Source organism: Scyliorhinus canicula, chromosome 13 (assembly GCF_902713615.1).
Source record: "Scyliorhinus canicula chromosome 13, sScyCan1.1, whole genome shotgun sequence".
Classification (NCBI taxonomy): domain Eukaryota; kingdom Metazoa; phylum Chordata; class Chondrichthyes; order Carcharhiniformes; family Scyliorhinidae; genus Scyliorhinus; species Scyliorhinus canicula.
The window spans coordinates 57,839,999-57,860,684 of record NC_052158.1 but is presented as its reverse complement, the minus strand read 5'-3'; positions in this window follow the sequence as shown (position 1 = coordinate 57,860,684).

Below are 20,686 nucleotides of genomic sequence, written 5' to 3'. Positions count from 1 at the left end.
TGCCCAGGTGCAGACCGTCCGGTTTGTACTGGTCCCACCTCCCCCAAAACGGTCCCAATTCCCCAGGAATTTGAATCCCTCCCTCTTGCACCATCTCTCGAGCCACGCATTCATCCTATCTATCCTGACATTCCTACTCTGACTAGCTCGTGGCACTGGTAGCAATCCTGAGATTACTACCTTTGAGGTCCTACTTTTTAGTTTAACTCCTAACTCCCTGAATTCCGCTTGTAGGACCTCATCCCATTTTTTACCTATATCGTTGGTGCCTATGTGCACCACGACAGCTGGCTGTTCACCCCCCCCCACCCCCCCAGAATGTCCTGCAGCCGCTCCGAGACATCCTTGACCCTTGCACCAGGGAGGCAACATACCATCCTGGAGTCTCGATAGTGTCCACAGAATTGCCTGTCTGTTCCCCTTACGATCGAGTCCCCTATCACTGTAGCCCTGCCATTTTTCTTCCTGCCCTGCTGCGCAGCAGAGCCAGCCACGGTGCCATGAACCTTGCTGCTGCCTTCCCCTGGTGAGCCATCTCCCCCAACAGTATCCAAAGCGGTATATCTGTTTTGCAGGGAGATGACCGCAGGGGACACCTGCACTGCCTTCCTACTCTTGCTCTGTCTTTTGGTCACCCATTTGCTATCTCCCTCAGTAACTTTCATCTGCGGTGTGACCAACTCGCTAAACGTCCTATCCACGACCTCCTCAGCATCGCGGATGCTCCAAAGTGAGTCCATCCGCAGCTCCAGAGCCATCAAGCGGTCTAACAGGAGCTGCAACTGAACACACTTCCTGCACATGAAAGAGCCAGGGACAGTGGACGTGTCCCTGAGCTCCCACATCGCACATGAGGAGCATTACACGGGTCTGGGATCTCCTGCCATATCCTAAACCTTAGGTAAACTTATACAACTGCAATTTCAAAATAAAAATAAATAAATTAAACAATGAAAAGAAAAACTACTTACCAGTCACTTACCAGGTTTAAAAAGCACCTCTGAAAAAGCACCTTCTCTCACTCTGCACCGAATTACCTCACTGTACCAAATTACCAATTTGCAATTCCCACTCTGGATGTGCATCACTCCGGATGTGTCTCCTTGACTTGCGCAAGTTTACTGAGTGCGCTTTCTGTCTGTCTTTTATGCAGACCTCAGCTAACCGATGACTCAAAACTACCTAAACTTCAAAAGAAGAATACAATGTGCACCTTTGTGCCCCTAAACAGGCCACAGGTGACTGACAGATAACTGCCTCTCAGCAATTAGGGTGGGGGCAGCTTCAGCCAATCAGACACTAAGCTACACACTGCACTTTTAACTGAAAAACAGCAGAATTAGATTTACCACTTACCTTTGCTGATTACCTCACTGCATCAAATTACCAAATTGCAATTACCTCACTGCATTTTTAACTTCCTCAATAAGGTGCAGCCAATGGCATCTGAGAGTAGCAAAACCATGTTGAATGTCTAATTGCAGGATAACTTTGGTCCTTTGGACAGTCTGGTTGATGAATTACCTGAGGGAACGTTAAAAGTCATGCTGGAGAAGTATCAGCTGATAAAAGCATGTTATTTTAAATATTTTGAAATCTCATTCCTCATATGACAAAACAATTCAAATCATTTAGTGCTTCAGATATTCTGGCTAATGTATGATTAAAATCATTTTGCGGATTGTATTACTGCAACCCAGAAGGCAGTTAAGGGTATCTGAAGGAGGAATGCTCTCTGCTATCATTACAATATTCATTGATAAATAAAATTAATTGAACAATTACTGATTGCACAACTTGTTTATTGAGCAGGATAGATCCCGCTATCTGCAGCTTATTGGATTACTAGTGCTCAAGGTCTTTCTGAATGCTGCTTCTCTTAAAAAAGAATGAAGCTACTTTTGATTGGCTTTGATGTGTTACAGGGTTTTATAATCCCTTCCGAGCTCAGTGGAGTCAAATTCTTCAGCACATCACACAGTTGTGAATCTCTTCCCATGACCTTGCTAAGACAGCAGTGTTAGCAGCTGCTGTCTACATTATTATGAAGGGTGCTGAGTTCTCTGTAATTCTACTCGGTGACAATTTCCAAAATCTCTTTAACTATTCCTCTGATGAATTAAACTGCATTCAACTGCTGGTCAGCATGCAACACATGCATCATAATGTTGAAATCAAATTTAGTGCCAGAAAGTACTAATTCATGTACAGGCCCAGGCTGATTCTGTGCACATCCGAAACCACGAAATCGAGATAAAATTTTTGAACTCAATATAAAGAATATCAGAATTTATAATTTCAATTAAAGACGGAAAACTGCTAGAACGTGAATTTCCCCAATCTTCTTTGAATGTGGTTTAACGGTTTAAAAGACCAGCAGTGAAGGACATTACCTCCCTCTCATCCTTTAAGGCCCTCTTAAGGTCTCCTTCTTTGGGACTAAGTCCATCGGGTGGCATGGTAGCACCATGGTTAGCACTTCACAGCGCCAGGGACCCAAGTTCGATTCCCGGCTTGTGCGGAGTCTGCACGTTCTCCCCATGCCTGTGTGGGTTTCCTCCGGGTGCTCCAGTTTCCTCTCACAAGTCCCGAATGAACTGGACATTCTGAACTCTCCCTCTGTGTACCCGAACAGGCGCCGTAGTGTAGCAGCTCGGGGATTTTCACAGTAACTTAATTGCAGTGTAAGCCAAGCAATGTTATGGGGATGGAAATAACAGTGCTGGTCATGACACCTTGGGAACACTTTCTCTATTGCCTAATAACATTAAGTTGTTGTTGAAAAGCTAGGGGGCAGGATCCTCCAGGTTCCCAGCCGCATGTTTCTTTGTGGCGAGAGGTGGTGTGCCATTTGCTATAAGGAATGGGCTTTGGAGATCGCAGGGATGAGTGAGGAGAGGATTGACTTATGAGGCGAGACTGAGTAGACTGAGACTACACTCATTGGAATTTAGCAGAATGAAAGGGGATCTTATAGAAAAATGGAAGCAGGGAAGTTGTTTCCACTGGCGGGTGAAACTAGCAGATTTAGGACTGAGTTGAGGAGGAACTTCTTCAAGGATTGTGAATCTGTGGAATTCCCTGCCCAGTGAAGCAGTTCAGGCTGCCTTATTGAATGTTTTTAAGGCAAAAATAGATAGATTTCTGAACAGTAAAGGAATTAAGTATTATGGTGAGTGGGTGGGGAGGTAGAGCTGAGTCCACAAAAAAGATCAGTTCATGATCTTATTGAATGGCGGGGCAGGTTCGAGGGACCAGATTGACTACTCCTGTTCCAAGTTCTTCTGGTCTTATGTTATGAGACAGCAGTCACCGACAGCAAAGTTGGCCTATGCCATAGAGGTGAGGACCCACTACCCCATCACCACTGACACAGAGAACATCAGAAGAGCAAAAGGGCACTCCTCTCCACTCTCCAGCACACGTAGTAGGTCATCTGGGGCTGTTTAGCACACTGGGCTAAATCGCTGGCTTTGAAAGCAGACCAAGCAGGCCAGCAGCACGGTTCGATTCCCGTAACAGCCTCCCCGAACAGGTGCCGGAATGTGGTGACTAGGGGCTTTTCACAGTAACTTCATTGAAGTCTACTCGTGACAATAAGCGATTTTCATTCATCTCACTGCATCCTTTTCCCTTGCTCCAAGCCACAGAAGCAAAAGGGTGGAGGTACAGCAGACAAACACACGACGTCCAGGCATTAAACATTAAAATATCAACAAAACAATAACTCTTTCCCCCTCCCGCAGCTCCCAGCAGTAGATTTGCATCGGGGAAAGTCACTCGGGGTAGCGTAACAATACACTGGAAAGTCACACCGATGCTAAGCAAGTCAGAAGAGTGAAAGAACACCCCTTTCCATTCTCCTGCACTGGCAGTGGATCATCTTACTTCCTCCCTTTCCTCGCTCCAGGCCACAGAAGCAAAAGAGGCAGCTGGAAACAGACACACGGCTTCCAGACATTAAAAGTAGAACAGTCAACAGTGCAATAAGGTCACCAACAATCTGAAAAAGCATTCCTTCAATACCTTCATGGAGTTTCTCAGTTGAATTGGTCCACCACCCCTCTCTCCAGCATTGGTAGTGAGTCATCTTATTTTTTCCCTTTCCATGCACCAGGTCACTGAAGTGAAAGAGAAGGCAGCAAGCAAACACACAACCTCCAGGCAGCTGTAGCTGCATTCTGATCAGTCTGCCTCTCTCTCCCCCTCTCACAGCTCCCAGCAGGAAACTCTCAATAGTGAAAAGTCACACCGATGCAGAGCAGACCAGGAGGGAGAAAGAGCACACTTCCCCTTCTCCAGCACTGGCAGCAGGTCATCATATATCCTCCCTTTCCTTAATCCAGGCCATAGAAGCAGAAGATGCATCAACAAACAAACACCCACTTCAGGTATTTGTAGCCACCAGCAGGAGAGAGCAGCAAACACAACCTGCAGCCACTTGAGAGCTGTGAAGTGCTCATGAACTGACATTGCCAACTCCCTATTAGCAATAGCCTTCAACTGTGCAGCAAGTGGTTGCTCACAGTCAGAGGCAGTTAAAGTGACCTGCACCATGTTACCAGGGACAGGGCTTTGCCCTGGCAGTGTTCGGTGGGGCAGATAGGCAGGGTGTACACAATCTGGGCCATTGCCTGTAGGACCCGCAGGCACTAAGCCCCTCACCCCCCAGCCCAGAGGAAACCTCCCCCCCCCAAAACAATGGCACCCACCTCCGCCGATCAGGCCTGTCCTCCTCCTGGGGGTTCACCCACCCCCTGAGCATTGAGGAAGCTGCTCCAGTGCCCCTGGGCTGCATGCCTGATTTCAAATATGGCTACTCCCTCCGATCCCAACAGCAGCCATTGTGACAATTTCCCATTTTTAAATAGGTGTGCTAAAGGGCATGACCTCCCGCTGGGGAGCCAGTTAGATCCGGGGAGACTGTTAGATTTAGCATCTGTCTTATTAATGAATGGGGATTGCCCTCAATTGATGTGAATCAGTACCTCGCCACGTCTAGGCAGGATCTGGAACCCGCCGACAGAACTAGGCCGGTTCAATCAGAAATCGTTTGGCGTCCGGTGCGGACTCCATTTCGGCCTCTCGTACTATCTAACCAGCTTGCACAGATCCACGCCGGGCCCAACGCAGCCATCAGATCGCGCCCCATATTTCCTCACTGGTATCTAGTTGGGTTTTAGGTGAGGTCAGGAGGCTGGGGGTGACTGTGAGAAGTGAGGAGCTCATAGCTTTGGAGATCTAGAATAGAATGAGTTAAATAAGAGTTAGTTTGGTAATTGAAGAGCCATTTTTCTATCACGAAAGCTAATTCCTAATTCAATCATAAGCCAATACTAACCCCACTCCTAATGCTGACCCTAACTTCAAACTTAAATTCAACCCTCAAACCAACTTCTAACCCCGACACTTAACCTCAACTCTGACTTCAAAACCTAACCCTGATCTTAACACGGTCTGCCATATGAGGGCAATGCTGTATCTGGTATTTACCGCAAATGAGAATGAAAATGCACATATGAAATTGAGTGACCAGCAGTGAGTCACATGTCTGAATCTCAATGACCAAAAGAACTTTCATTGGACAAAGAAAGGACTTGTCCTGTCATCATACCTTTGATAACCTTGGGCAGTCCTAAGGTGCTATGAAACCAATCAAGTGCATTTGTCATGTCGTTGCTATTGAAAAGTACAAAATTCAGCAGCCAATCCTTGCACAACAAGGTAATAAGATCAATGAGATAATAATCAAGATTAAACTGTTTCTAATGTCACCATATCCTCAAGGTTCAACTTGCACCATGTGCTTGACCAAGACAGTAACGATTTGGCTGCCACAAGACTCTCCATCACCACCAGACAACTCAACATTGAGGACATCAGCCATTTCCACTACCTAGAGCGCGACCTCTCCAGGGAGGGTGACGTAGAGATCAATGTCCACTCAAAAATTGGTAAAGCTGGATTGGTCTTCCAGCAGCTCCACATGGTCTGCGTATACAAACCCATCAACAGAGCCATGAATCTGTGACTCTACATGTCCATAGTAATATCAACTGCAATCCATACCAGCGAGACATGGAAGAGAATAGCAAAGGTGTCACACAAGTTGGACATCGACCACCAGTGCTGTTTATGTAAGATCCTAGGTATGACATAGAGAAGCAATATCACTGATAAGGAAAGGTTACAGAGGGAAAGCATCCAGCAGAGGGCAGCAGAGCAAAGCTACTGATCAGCTGTTCTGGGGGAATTTGCATACGTGCAGTGCGGTCAGCCTAAATTGAAGGTGGTTTGTGGAAGGGCTGTTGGCAAGTGACAGTTAAACCCGAAACACTTCGTGAGTGTTTCCCACCCTACCTCCTCCTCTAACCAACCCTCCCACCCCACGGTGGTTGGGAAGCGGGAGCAGGGGCCTGTCGTGAAGGTGAAGGTGATGTCAGGGAAGGCAGTACAATGCTCCTCCTGCAGAATGTTTGGGGTGAGGGACGCCGTCAGTGTCCCTGCTGATTTCATCTGTGGGAAGTGCACCCAACTCCAGCTCCTCAAAAACCGTGTTAGGGACCTGGAGCTTGAGCTGGATGAACTTCGGATCATTCGGGAGGCAGAGGGGGTCATAGATAGGAGCTTCAGGGAAGTAGTTACACCAAACACTGGAGATAGATGGGTAACTGTAAGAGGGACTGGGAAGAAGCAGTCAGTGCAGGGACCCCCTGCGGTCGTTCCCCTGAGTAACAAGTATACCATTTTGGATACTTGTGGGGGGGACGACTTACCAGGGGTAAGCCATGGGGTACGGGCCTCTGGCACGGAGTCTGTCCCTGTTGCTCAGAAGGGAAGGGGGGAAAGGAGTAGAACATTAGTAATTGGGGACTCAATAGTCAGGGGCACAGATAGGAGATTTTGTGGGAGCGAGAGAGACTCACGTTTGGTATGTTGCCTCCCAGGTGCAAAGGTAAGTGATGTCTCGGATCGTGTTTTCCGGGTCCTTAAGGGGGAGGGGGAGCAGCCCCAAGTCATAGTCCACATTGGCACTAACGACATAGGTAGGAAAGGGGACAAGGATGTCAGGCAGGCCTTTAGGGAGCTAGAATGGAAGCTCAGAGCGAGAACAAACAGAGTTGTTATCTCTGGGTTGTTGCCCGTGCCACGTGATAGTGAGATGAGGAATAGGGAGAGAGAGCAATTAAACACGTGGCTACAGGGATGGTGCAGGCGGGAGGGATTCAGATTTCTGGATAACTGGGGCTCTTTCTGGGGAAGGTGGGACCTCTATAGACAGGATGGTCTACATCTGAACCTGAGGGGCACCAATATCCTGGGAGGGAGATTTGTTAGTGCTCTTTGGGGGGGTTTAAACTAATTCAGCAGGGGCATGGGAACCTGGATTGTAGTTTTGGGGTACGGGAGATTGAGAGTATAGAGGTCAGGAGCACAGATTTGACTTCGCAGGAGGGTGCCAGTGGTTTGAAGTGTGTCTACTTCAATGCCAGGAGTATACGAAATAAGGTAGGGGAACTGGCAGCATGGGTTGGTACCTGGGACTTCGACGTTGTGGCCATTTCAGAGACATGGATAGAGCAGGGACAGGAATGGTTGTTGCAGGTTCTGGGGTTTAGGTGTTTTAGTAAACTCAGAGAAGGGGGCAAAAGAGGGGGAGGTGTGGCGCTGCTAGTCAAGGACAGTATTACGGTGGCGGAAAGGATGCTAGATGGGGACTCTTCTTCTGAGGTAGTATGGGCTGAGGTTAGAAATAGGAAAGGAGAGGTCACCCTGTTGGGAGTTTTCTATAGGCCACCTAATAGTTCTAGGGATGTAGAGGAAAGGATGGCGAAGATGATTCTGGAAAAGAGCGAAAGTAACAGGGTAGTTGTTATGGGAGACTTTAACTTTCCAAATATTGACTGGAAAAGATATAGTTCGAGTACATTAGATGGGTCGTTCTTTGTACAATGTGTGCAGGAGGGTTTCCTGACACAATATGTTGACAGGCCAACAAGAGGCGAGGCCACATTGGATTTGGTTTTGGGTAATGAACCAGGCCAGGTGTTAGATCTGGAGGTAGGTGAGCACTTTGGAAACAGTGACCACAATTCGGTGACCCTAACATTAGTGATGGAAAGGGATAAGTATACCCCGCAGGGCAAGAGTTATAGCTGGGGGAAGGGCAATTATGATGCCATTAGACATGACTTAGGATGTGTTGGTTGGAGAAGTAGGCTGCAAGGGTTGGGCACACTGGATATGTGGAGCTTGTTCAAGGAACAGCTATTGCATGTTCTTGATAAGTACGTACCAGTCAGGCAGGGAGGAAGGGGTCGAGTGAGGGAACCGTGGTTTACCAAAGAAGTGGAATCTCTTGTTAAGAGGAAGAAGGAGGCCTATGTGAAGATGAGGCATGAAGTTTCAGTTGGGGCGCTTGATAGTTACAAGGAAGCAAGGAAGGATCTAAAGAGAGAGCTGAGACGAGCAAGGAGGGGACATGAGAAGTCTTTGGCAGGTAGGATCAAGGAAAACCCAAAAGCTTTCTATAGGTATGTCAGGAATAAAAGAATGACTAGGGTAAGAGTAGGGCCAGTCAAGGACAGTGGTGGGAAGTTGTGTGTGGAGGCTGAGGAGATAAGCGAAATACTAAATGAATACTTTTCGTCAGTATTCACTCAAGAAAAAGATAATATTGTGGAGGAGAATGCTGAGACCCAGGCTATTAGAATAGATGGCATTGAGGTGCGTAGGGAAGAAGTGTTGGCAATTCTGGACAAGGTGAAAATAGATAAGTCCCCGGGGCCGGATGGGATTTATCCTAGGATTCTCTGGGAAGCCAGGGAAGAGATTGCTGAGCCTTTGGCTTTGATTTTTAGGTCATCATTGGCTACAGGAATAGTGCCAGAGGACTGGAGGATAGCAAATGTGGTCCCTTTGTTCAAGAAGGGGAGTAGAGATAACCCCGGTAACTATAGGCCGGTGAGCCTAACGTCTGTGGTGGGTAAAGTCTTGGAGAGGATTATAAAAGATACGATTTATAATCATCTAGATAGGAATAATATGATTAGGGATAGTCAGCATGGTTTTGTGAAGGGTAGGTCATGCCTCACAAACCTTATCGAGTTCTTTGAGAAGGTGACTGAACAGGTAGACGAGGGTAGAGCAGTTGATGTGGTGTATATGGATTTCAGTAAAGCGTTTGATAAGGTTCCCCACGGTCGGCTATTGCAGAAAATACGGAGGCTGGGGATTGAGGGTGATTTGGAGATGTGGATCAGAAATTGGCTAGTTGAAAGAAGACAGAGAGTGGTAGTTGATGGGAAATGTTCAGAATGGAGTTCAGTTACGAGTGGCGTACCACAAGGATCTGTTCTGGGGCCGTTGCTGTTTGTCATTTTTATAAATGACCTAGAGGAGGGCGCAGAAGGATGGGTGAGTAAATTTGCAGACGACACTAAAGTCGGTGGAGTTGTAGACAGTGCGGAAGGATGTTGCAGGTTACAGAGGGACATAGATAAGCTGCAGAGCTGGGCTGAGAGGTGGCAAATGGAGTTTAATGTGGAGAAGTGTGAGGTGATTCACTTTGGAAAGAATAACAGGAATGCGGAATATTTGGCTAATGGTAAAATTCTTGGTAGTGTGGATGAGCAGAGGGATCTCGGTGTCCATGTACATAGATCCCTGAAAGTTGCCACCCAGGTTGATAGGGTTGTGAAGAAGGCCTATGGTGTGTTGGCCTTTATTGGTAGAGGGATTGAGTTCCGGAGCCATGAGGTCATGTTGCAGTTGTACAAAACTCTAGTACGGCCGCATTTGGAGTATTGCGTACAGTTCTGGTCGCCTCATTATAGGAAGGACGTGGAAGCTTTGGAACGGGTGCAGAGGAGATTGACCAGGATGTTGCCTGGTATGGAGGGAAAATCTTATGAGGAAAGGCTGATGGACTTGAGGTTGTTTTCGTTAGAGAGAAGAAGGTTAAGAGGTGACTTAATAGAGGCATACAAAATGATCAGAGGGTTAGATAGGGTGGACAGCGAGAGCCTTCTCCCGCGGATGGGGGTGGCTAGCACGAGGGGACATAGCCTTAAATTGAGGGGTAATAGATATAGGACAGAGGTCAGAGGTGGGTTTTTTACGCAAAGAGTGATGAGGCCGTGGAATGCCCTACCTGCAACAGTAGTGAACTCGCCAACATTGAGGGCATTTAAAAGTTTATTGGATAAGCATATGGATGATAAGGGCATAGTGTAGGTTAGATAGCCTTTAGTTTTTTTTCCATGTCGGTGCAACATCAAGGGCCGAAGGGCCTGTACTGCGCTGTATCGTTCTATGTTCTATGTTCTATGACTGGTCAGACATTTCGGTGAGACATTGTGACAGAGAGACCACTGAAGCTGCCAAGACACGTTCTTCACCTCCAGACGTATATCCCACCAGGGTGACAGAAAAATGGACATCATCAGACGGAAGAGGAAGACAGGGCACTCAAAGACAACCTGGTGAAGAAGTTTTGAGGTGGAGCATCAAGAGCAGGACACCAGCTGGGCTGGAGCCAAAGGGATTGTGTTGGATCAGTGCCACTGGCGGAGTTGTGTTGCTCATTGGCCCACATGGGACCAGAGAATATAAGAGTAAGTGTGTAAATCACTTACTGATTGGTACAAAGTATACAATCTCAAACTGATTGGATGTGGCTTGGCAAATCCAAGCTTCAATGACTTGTTAGAGATAATAAGGGGAAAGTAAAATTTTCTCTTGAAAGTGAAAATGTACTATTCCTTCATGGCACGGTAGCATTGTGGATAGCACAATTGCTTCACAGCTCCAGGGTCCCAGGTTCGATTCCGGTTTGGGTCACTGTCTGTGTGGAGTCTGCACATCCTCCCCGTGTGTGCGTGGGTTTCCTCCGGGTGCTCCGGTTTCCTCCCGCAGTCCAAAGATGGGCAGGTTAGGTGGATTGGCCATGATAAATTGCTCTTAGTGTCCAAAATTGCCCTTAGTGTTGGGTGGGGTTACTGGGTTATGGGGATAGGATGGAGGTGTTGACCTTAGGTAGGGTGCTCTTTCCAAGAGCTGGTGCAGACTCGATGGGCCGAATGGCCTCCTTCTGCACTGTAAATTCTATGATGATTATTGCTGTGAGAACTCCCTACCGAACAGCACTGTGGGTGTGCCCTACATCACATGAACTTGCAGCGGTTCAAGAAGGCAGCTCTTCACCACCTTCTGAAGGGTAATTAGGGATGCCCAAAACCCCGTGAAAGATTAAAAGACCTGATAGCCTGAATGTTTCACAGCATCAATTGAGCTGTGCACAAGAATAATGCTGATTTTTCAGGATAACTGATGTTGGCATTCGAAAACAGTTTTTTTTTACCTTGTGTTTTCTGTGATCTGTTAGCCTGGTTCAAGGTTCAATTTGCCCAAGCCAAGTCTGGCTCACACAGAAAGCCTTGCACACAGGTCAAAGTCAGGAGACTCTGCTAATTGCGCTGGTTCTCGAAGGCTTATTACATGGTGCTCATTTTAGATAGATGTTTACAGCTTGGAAACAGGCCCTTTGGCCCAGCTTGTCCATGTCGCCCAGTTTCTATCACTAAGCTAGTCCAACTTGCCCGCATTTGGCCCAAATCCCTCTATACCCACCCTGCGCATTTAACTGTCTAACTGCTTTTTGGGAGGCTCACAGGCGTGTACTTTCATATCAACAAATATTTTCTTTAATAAACTGAATTGTGTACACCAGTGAAACTATTAAATAGTTCATTATAGATTTTAAAAAGGTTATTTAAAGTTACACTCACAGTTGAAGACTCGACTATGTATGGACTGAGAAGCCTGAGTTGATGACGTAACTGATTAATTTTCATCTGTATATTAGACTATAATTAAGGCTGTTATACTATGAGATTATGTGTAATATGTTTAGTCAAACTGGCCACTGCCGAATTAGATAACTTGAAATTTGTGGGAACACAAGAGTTAATGGAGTGAAAATATAAAAAGGAAAACCTTAACGGTTGACTTCTTAAAGCAGAATATAGGAACTAGAAAGATCAAAAGCCTGTAATTATAAGAGAGATCAGGGAGCATTCCAATGGTATGGATACAAGACACAGGGTTGTATAATATGCAGGGGCGCTGAGGGTGGGTTCAGCAACCAGATGCCAGAGGCTCTCCAGCTTCGGAGCACGCCAAATAAAATGTCAATCCGGCTTTGTTAATTTCCAGGGCAGATTTGAGGCCATCATTCTGCCCAGTCACGATCACGGCCAATAGTTTGAAGTTCCCCCAGGTACGGGATAATGTCGGGGCATTGCTTCAAACTGCACAGGGTCATTTGTCATGAGCAGTTTTCAGGCTTCTAGGGGCATTTGATTGTGTGTTCTGCTGTCTCCAAACCTTGGCATTGATCTGAGTTGGCATTACTTTTTTTTTTAACCTGAACAAGTGACTCACTTGTGTGCACGGAGGAATTGTCTAGTCGTTGCATGTTTCCCTCCAGAAATGTCTGCACCATCTGGAGAGGATGTTCCAGCTGGTTCTGTGAGTTAAAGTAAAGAGATTGAGGGTCAAGTCTGGGGACTGTGTGGAAGTCCCAGCTTTGTGGATATCATCCAGACAACTGGATGTGTAAACCTTTGATCCCATAGTTTAAAGTAAGACACAAAGTTGGATGGAAGAGGCCAGTTCTCCTGTAGTTTAAAAGATAAATATGAACTGGATTGGAAGGATTCAGTTTCTCTGGCATATTTATAAAATGCGGACATGGCTGAATTAAAAGTAATCAGTCTGTATGTTTTGCTTCACATTGATGAAAAAAATGAAATGAAATGAAAATCGCTTATTGTCACGAGTAGGCTTCAATGAAGTTACTGTGAAAAGCCCCTAGTCGCCACATTCCGGCGCCTGTTCGGGGAGGCTGGTACGGGAATCGAACCGTGCTGCTGGCCTGCTTGGTCTGCTTTAAAAGCCAGCGATTTAGCTCAGTGAGCTAAACCAGCCCCTGGTGATGGGTTCTGCATGGTATTATTCATCTGTTCATCAGCTAACAGTGTGATATTCATATCCTTGTGATTTAGTTTAATAAAGTTGGTTTGAGAATTTTATATTCCTGTAGCTTTGTCGGTGTTATTTAGAATATTCGGCCCAAACTGGTCCATGACAACCAAAAAGCTCATCTAAACTAACCAAATTTGCCTGCATTTGGCCCAAATCCCTCTCAACCTTTCCTATCCATGTATCTGGCCTTTTAAATGTTGTCAATATCCCTGTCTCAACCATGTCCTCCGGCAGCTCATTCCACATATGTACCACCCTCTGCGTTAAAAAAAATGCTCCTCAGGTTCCCATTGATTCTTTCCCCTCTTAATTTAAACCTATGCCCTCTAGTTCTCGATTCCCCATTCTTGGGGAAAAGATTTAATTTACTTTATTAAAATCTGAATCCTGGGAATGGTTCAAGTGTTACAGGAGCCCCCATTAAAATGCTTACTTGTGGTGTTAATCCCATTGATATCTGTATAAATAAAGCTTCAGCAGTTTGCCACTCTAAGATATTTCAAAGAATACTATTTAATGAAGAATGGAAGAAGCTGCGCTGGCCTGGGGAAGGTTTTGAAGCCCAAACTAACATAAATTCAAAGCGTGTTTTGGGTGCAATTTCCTGACTGTGTCGCTTTCACTCTCTCATCTCTCTCTTTCACTGACACACTGCGTATTTCCAGCATTTCGACGCATAAAACAGATGGGTCCCATCAGAATGGGAACTAGGAGAGTACAAAACTGAGGCCCAACAACATTAAAACTACTCGTCTGTGTCAACAGGTGGTAGAGAGGATGTTGATCGAGCCCATAGGGCATGGAGAGGATAGTGAAGGGACAATCACTGCACATGTACCCCATCGTACATTAAAATGAAGGAATATGAAGGGTACAAAGGGAAGTTAAAAATAGTAAGTTAATAAACAAACCCCTTAAGCTGTTTTAATGAAGTGATTCTTTAAATATGCAAAGTTCCACTTCATTGCAGTGCTCCCAGATGCATTGCTGTCTCTTCTATCGTGTAAAGCACATCAGTACCCAACCCTCTCCTTTTATCTTCATTGATACTAAAGATCAAAGGAAGATTGACGTTCGGCGAGCCGCCGCAGTATCAGTGAGCATTTTATAGTTCTCAAGTATTCTATCAGAGTCGTCTTCTTACAGCACTGTTACATTGAGAAGAAAGGCAGAGACAAAGACTGAGAGATTGGGAAACTCGAATGTTAATCACCAGCTGGCCTGTCAATGCCAGCCTCTTCGTGGACCATGGTACACGAAGGAAAAAAATGAAACACGCTTTTAATTTTCAGGCCACTGAGTAACTGAGCTCCATCTCTGATTTTCAGTTCCTGTGCCAGAGATGCAAACTGAAAGCTGTATTCAAGCTTTCAAATGTTATCCCCGTATCCTTCAGCGTGGCTATTTGCAGTGCGATCAGGAGCCATGTTTCCACCCTCCCCAAAAATGTGGGATAGTTTTATAGTGATGGTGGCTCGTGGTTAATGTTTGACTTTAGCTCATATATCACGTCACAATATTTAACCTCAGGGCATTTTGGAATATTCCAAGTCACACACCATCCCTGATTGGAAATATATCACTGTTGATTCATCATCACTAGGTCAAAAAGCTGCAACTTCTTCCCTAATAGCACTCTGGCAGCACCTTCATCACATAAACTGTAATGGTTCAAGATAGCAGTTCACCACCACCACCTTGTCAAGAGAAATTAGGGATCAACAAAATATTCTGGCCTTGCCAGTGAGGCCCACATACTGTGAGTTAATGTTCTCAAAATTTATTTTGCAAGCAATGTATTTTTTTGCTTCATTAACATGGGCCTCAAATTTAGGCTCCACTCAGTCTACACTTTTGGTACTCTGGGTGCCATTTTACTGTCAAAATGGACTCCGTGGGCACAATCTAATGGCCACCCCCAACTCGGGGGGAGGGAGGAACGCGGCCGGTAAACCTCGCAAGAGTCCTGGTCTGGCAGTGCCCAGATGGCATCTTGCTCATGGTGGGGGTATGCCCTCCTTTTTGCGGTGGCGTGAGGGGTGGGGGGGGGCTCGAAGACCCCTTAATCGGTAAGTTGGGGCATTGAGGCGGCATTCGGAGTCACGTGGGGGGGTCAAAAGATTGGGTCACCATTCATAAATGGTGGCCTGATCTCTCCCTGCACTGGTGAGTGGAGCTCCAACTATGAATCCTATTGGTCACCCAGGTCAGATGAGCCTGATTCTGCGATGTTGCTCTAAAAGAGATGATCACCAAATCCCTACCCCTTTATCTCCTTTATACAATCTTCAATAAGTTACTCAGTGCTAAATTCTAATAAAACATCATGCACATGATTGTACAATTATAAATTGTAAATATGAGGGTTTCTTTTGTTTCTTATAGAGCAGCATAATGCTGTTGTCTGCGATGTTTTCATAAGATCGACATTAACAGGAACTGCAGATACCTGTTCTGGCATAGGCAGTTCATTATGACTTGCTTCCACTGAGACATCAGTTATGTCTACAACAGGTCAATCAGGTACTTCAGTGCTCAGGGTTTGAAATCATTTCTTAATGGCAACACTGACTGTTGGAACATCTCTCGACCCCTTTAGGCCCCTGTCCAATCCCCCCTTCATGTCAAGGTGCCAGGAGCAGTAGCCATATCCCTGACCAACCAGGGGCTGCAAAGGCTTCTGAGCTAGCTGCCATGCCCTGACATCGCCATCACATCTATCCAGATAATTCAACAGCAGCTGCAAGAAGGTCCTCATTGAGAAACTCTTGCATTTAATGTCTTACTGGTGCCAGCAGCTTCTATGGTGAAAAAGTGCCTCCAGTACAGACATGCTGTTCAGGTATCAGAGGTTGAAAAAGATCCAGTCTAAAAAAATTGCTGTCAGGCAGAGCACCTGGTCATTCTGAGAAGCACTTCAGACTTTAAGCAAATCCACTATGAAAAAAGAAACACTCAGACAAAGCAGCTTCTCGTTTGAGGAAATAATTCAGGAATAAAAAATTTAAAAATCCACTATTGAAAAAATGCGGTCAGGCAGAACACCTGCATAAAAGAGGAAGCACTTCAGTTAATGGACCATGAAGTGCTATAAATACAAACAAAGTAAACCCTCCTTTGAGATAGCCTTTAGCCGTCAATCAAGAGACTTGTAAAACTCAATGGGGTGTGAAGAAATTCGATGCAAAAAACCGAGTGCAACTGAATAAAATAGGGCATACTGCAACATTGAAACCACAGAGCCCATTGAAACTTCCAAGGGAGTAAAATGCTTCTCCAAGAAACAAGCTGCAGCACGGCTTTGTCCAGTGAGGAAATGTTTGGACAGATCGGCTGCAGCTATGCTTTTCCCTGTTAAAGGGTGTTAAATATGAAAGAAAGCAGGCTTCAAGACTTCACAGACGCAAAACAACACCCATCCTGGGGAGTATCCTTGACCTGGCCCCCTCCAGCACAGCCCAAATCCCCCAACCCGCAGCTCCCTTTACGGACCCCCACAGCAATTGGCGAGTGGCTGCTGTGCCTTTGTGCTCCGGGTGGCGAGGGATACTCACCTCCTTGCTCTCCCTCGGAGTGCCTGGTCCACTCTTTTAAGAACGAGTCATGTTTTGTGCCTGGGTGACATCCCGCTGGGGGGGGTGGGGGGGGGGGGGGGGGGGAGAATATCAGGAGGCTGCTGCATTCGAGTTTAATCTCACTAATGTGATTAAAGTGAATGCAAATTAGCTGTGATCAGTTCCTCACCCTTTCTGGAACATTGGAAACTGTTTGGCGCCCGGCACAAATCCCATTTTGAAACTCTCCCAGATTTCTGTCGAAAGAGGGATTTGCTCCGGAGAATCTCCCACAATAATTCCGGTAATCCCACTTGATCCACACCGACGTTTCATATTATGACACCATGTCATGTTATGTACTTAATATGGGTTTTTATTGTTGCCATGGTGATGGACATTAATCAGATCTTGAGGCTTGTATATATAAACATCACCACTTTTATTGATCGGCTTTAATTATTTTGTAGCTGTATCCATCTTTAAGTTCATTATTTCCTCATTTCTTTTGAAGTCTTTAATTTCTGAATTTCTTTCAAGACGCATCCATCACATGCGCCATGCGCCTCCACTGGACATATACATTTCACAAATGGAACCTTCATTTCTACTTGTCTTAACTTCAGCTAGACCGTTTTGGCTTTACTGTTTGTCAGGTCTGTCGCAAAGAACAAAGAACAATGCAGCACAGGAACAGGCCCTTCGGCCCTTCAAGCCTGCATCGATCACGTATCCTATCTGGACTAACCGCCTGTGTCCTTCTATACCCCGTCTGTTCATGTGCCTATCCAGATAAGCCTTAAAGGTCAAAAACGTATCTGCCTCAACCATCTCACTTGGCAGTGCATTCCAGGCCACCACCAACCTCTGAGTAAAAAACGTCCCCGCATATCTCCACTGAACCTATCCCCCCTCACCTTGAACTTGTGCCTCCTTGTAATTTTCAATTCCACCCTGGGAAAAGGCCTCCAACTGTTTATCCTATTTATACCCCTAATAATTTTATAAACTTGCTTCAGGTCACCCCTCAGCCTCGTCTCTCTCTCTAGGGAGAACAATCCCAGTTTATTCAATGTCTCCTCATAGCTAATATCCTCCATACCAGGCAACATCATGGTAAATCTTTTCTGTACTCTCTCCAAAGCCTCCATGTCCTTCTGGTAGTGTGGTGACCAGAATAAGGCACAGTATTCCAAGTGTGGCCAAACCAACGTTCTATATAACTAACATAATTTTTGAGTTTTTATACTCAATACCCTGTCCTATGAAGGCAAGCATGCCATATGCTTTCTTTACCACCATTTCCACCTGTGCTGCTACTTTTAAGGATCTGTGGACCTGCACGCCCAGATCTCGCTGTCTCTATGCTCCTGATGGTTCTGCCATTTATTTTGTAGCTCCTACCTGAATTGGATCCACCAAAATGCATCACCTCACATTTGTCTGGGTTAAATTCCATCTGCCATTTCTCTGCCCAATTTTGCAGCCTATCCTGTTGTATTCTCTGACAATCTTCATCACGATCTGCAACTCCTGCAATCTTAGTATCATTCGCAAACTTGCTAATCAGACCCGCTACGTTTTCTTCCAAGTAATTTGTATATATTACAAAGAGCAGAGGTCCCAGTACTGATCCCTGCGGAACACCACTAGTTACAGACCTCCATTCAGAAAAACACCCTTCCACTGCTATACCCTGCCTTCTATGGCCAAACCAGTTCTGAATCCATCCAGCTAGTTCATCCCTGACCCCATGTGACTTATCAAATACTTTACTAAAATCCATGTCGACAACATCCACAGCCCTTCCCTTGTCAATCATTTTTGTCACCTCCTCAAAAAACTCAATTAAATTAGTGAGACATGACGTCCCTCGTACAAAACCATGCTGTCTGTCGCTAATAAGATCATTCACTTCCAAATGTGCATAAATCCAATCTCTGAGAATCGTTGCCAACAATTTCACTATCACTGACGTCAAGCTCGCTTGCCTATAATTACCCGGGTTATCCTTGCAACTCTTCTTAAATAACGGTACAACGTTGGCTATCCTCCAATTCTCTGGGATCTCACCTGTGGCCAACGAGGACACAAAGATTTTTGTTAGAGGCCCAGCGATTTCATTTCTTGACTCCCTCAGTAATCTGGGAGAGATGCCATCTGGCCCTGGGGATTTGTCTACCTTAATGCTCTTTAACGCACCTAACATTTCCTCCCTCGTAATAATAACCTGTTCTAAAGTATTTACACATCCCTCTGAGACACCACAAATTAACGTGTACCTCTCCTTTGTGAATACCGATGCAAAATTAAGGAACTCACTTACTTCCGTTGGTTCTACACATAATTACCCTCCTTTGTCTCCAAAAAAGTGTTGATGTGCTTCCATTCTGCAATTCTTTTGTTGCCCTTCTTGTAGGGTCTTTCACTTACCCTCTTAGAGGTCTTCTTTTGCCCACTTTCTGAGATTTTCTTTAGCCCTCACTTTGAGGTCTTTATTGCTTCCTCCTTGAGGTGTTCATTGCCTTGTCTGAGATCTTCATTGCCTCCTTTGGAATCTTCATTGTCTCCTTTAAGTTCTTCCAAAGCCTTCTCTTATATCTTTGTTGCCTCTTCCTGGAGATCTTCATTGTCTACTCTGAGGTGGCCCATTGTATCTTCCTTGAGGTCTTTGTGGGCGATCAAATTTTGAGAGTTGCCCTCTATCAATCTCATTCGCGAGATTGAAGTCGAATACTGGGAATTACCGGACTCGCCAGTGAGAAATCAAACGGGGGTTGTTTCTTACTTCTTTTCAAAAGTATGAAGCTGGCACAATGGGTGCTGAGGGGATTTGACGAGGTGAGTAGCCATTTCCATTTTCCGATATGCAGCTCAAAAGCACTGGAACTGCTGCCCCAGTGCTCGGGATGGGTGGGCGATACCCGGACATCCAACTACATCACCCTCAACCTGAACCAAGCCCACCAAAATTCTTGGGCTGTAGGATTCTCCACCATCGTCGGAATGCCCTGGGTCCAGCTGGCAATAGCTGGCACAAATGTTGTATTGTTTGCACCGGGGCATCAGGAAGTGCCCTTTATTAACGGAAAGGGTTCCACGCCCTAAATGTTCAGAATGTATCGAAACACTACCTCCATGTTAGGCACATGTGTGCATGCTACTCAGGGACCATGTATGACAGCTACATCCTGAGACACTTGGAGATTCCCGCACCTTCGAGGACCACCCCAGGATGACAGGTTGTCTCTTGGGGGACAAGGAGTATCCGCTGAGGTCCTGGCTGATGACTCCGTTGCGGAGAGCTAAGACCGAGGCAGAGACCAAAACGATGCACGGACTGCTGAAAATGTGGTTCGGATGCCTCGACCGCTCTTGTGTTGCACTGCAGTACAACCCCCAAAGGGTCTCCCGCTTTGTGGAGGTCTGCTGTGCCCTCCACAACCTGGAACAGCAGCGGGGTGACATGCTGGAGGAGACCTTGGGGAGGTGGGGGCTGGAGGACAGGCCAGGGGACCATCCGTAGGAAGAGCCAAAGGGTGGAAAACAGGTTGCGGCATGGGTCTGGCACATTCGGAGAATGAGGGAGGCCCTAATCCACAACAGGATCATACAGGACGAGGCTGAACCCCTTCCCCAATATTACCCGATCCTTCCCCTCCCCCCTAATCTCCCCTCCCCTTTAACCCCTCCCCATAATTCTCCCCTAATTCTTCTTCCCCCATTGCCCCACAATCCCGCGAATGTGTTGATCAGGGACTTTTCACAGTCACTTCATTGCAGTGTTAATACCTGCGGCAGTCTGAACATGACAGTGTCTTCCTCCACACTGCCTCTAGGCATGCCTTCTTCGTTCCACTGACCAATAGGATGTCTCCGTGGGATCGTACAACCCCCACCATTCCAGCCAGGGAGGTGTCACTAAAATGTGGTGTAGATTTTGAATGTCTGAAATCCATTTGGCAAACTCCTGCTGTGCTCCTGATTCCAAACTCTGTCACAATACATGTTATATCATGGAGCTTAAATTGATTCGGGCAGTTCACCCTCACACCCACTCACACTAATTGGTTGAGAAATCCTGA